A 333-nucleotide genomic window follows, 5' to 3' on the forward strand; every position below is an offset into this window, starting at 1 on the left:
CCCGCCGCCGACAACCGCCGCCGCGGCCCTACCGCACCGCTCCCCGCCGTCCCGCGGCCAGATCCGGGCCGCCGGTGAGCTCCCGTCGCCGCCCTGCCCTTCTCCGGTGAATATTCCGGCGGACCTCGGTTTCCGTGCACTGCATCCAGATCTGAAAATATCTCCTCGGGTTGACTTTTTCTCTCGAAACCCTAATCCATATGCTCATGTTCATAGCCTCGTAACTTTGCATCCGTAGCTCCGATTCATGCATATAGCATATCAAAATGTTCATCTCAGAGAGTACATCATTTCATTCCATTGCATATTTTTTTCATTTGAGTTCATCTTGAT

This window comes from Triticum dicoccoides, chromosome 1A (genome assembly GCF_002162155.2).
Source record: "Triticum dicoccoides isolate Atlit2015 ecotype Zavitan chromosome 1A, WEW_v2.0, whole genome shotgun sequence".
Taxonomy (NCBI): Eukaryota; Viridiplantae; Streptophyta; class Magnoliopsida; order Poales; family Poaceae; genus Triticum; species Triticum dicoccoides.